This window comes from Myotis davidii, unplaced genomic scaffold (assembly GCF_000327345.1).
Source record: "Myotis davidii unplaced genomic scaffold, ASM32734v1 scaffold1031, whole genome shotgun sequence".
Classification (NCBI taxonomy): domain Eukaryota; kingdom Metazoa; phylum Chordata; class Mammalia; order Chiroptera; family Vespertilionidae; genus Myotis; species Myotis davidii.
This window is the reverse complement of record NW_006283442.1, coordinates 1,514,959-1,515,873: the sequence shown is the minus strand read 5'-3', so window position 1 is coordinate 1,515,873 and position 915 is coordinate 1,514,959.

The following is a 915-nucleotide window of genomic DNA, read 5'->3' as shown; positions in this document are numbered from 1 at the left end:
TAATAAAGGCAATCTATTTATTTTGTAAGCATTGGAACAATCTATTTTTACTTTCACAGATTTGGGGCTTATTTCTGTATTTACACTGCTATTTTGTGTGTTTTTTTTTTATATAAGTAAAGGAAAATGGCAGCAAAGTGTATTTCCTTTGACCTGTCCATTAACCATTTATACAAGATTGAAAACATGTTTTCTACTCTTTTTTCCACTTTTTTCTCTATATCTTTAAGAATTCCACGTACACCAGTCAAATGGCAATGAATTAAATGCCTTCAGTCACTTGATGGGAAAGTCACTTGATGGGAAATCAGGACCAGTGTAGGAAGAGGGTGTTCTTAGACAAGGGGTCAGAGCTGTTTGTTTGTGTTTTTGTTTGTTTGTGTTTTTGTTTGTTTGGTGCCAAGGGCTATTTTTATCCATTCATGTTCATGGAGAGTGGACTTTTAAAAAGAATTTTAACAGATTTCCATTTCAATGATTATTAATGCATTATCTAATTTGGCCATATTTCCTGATTTTTTTTTAAAGGAAAGGATTGGATATGGGCTGATGACACCTTTCCCGAGTATGATTCTGAGATGCTTGGTTGACAAAGTCCCTGTGGTGAAAGAGCTAGCCAAATTAGAAAACAAAAAGTCAAATCAATTGTTGGCTCTGAATTTATTGGTCAGTGTAATAGCTCTGCACAAAGACGGCCTGATTTTGGTATCTACATTATACAGACAGTACTTGAACCACTGTGCTTGGTGCTATCGGTGGTTGATGCTTTTATTCTCCCATTAGCACCAATAAGGAGAAATTTTACTGCAGCATTTTGAATAATTACAAGAGAAAGTAGATCTTTATTATTTCATCTAAAACAACAATGGAATATAGGACATTAAGGATTTTTTTGGGATACCTTTTCCACAAATT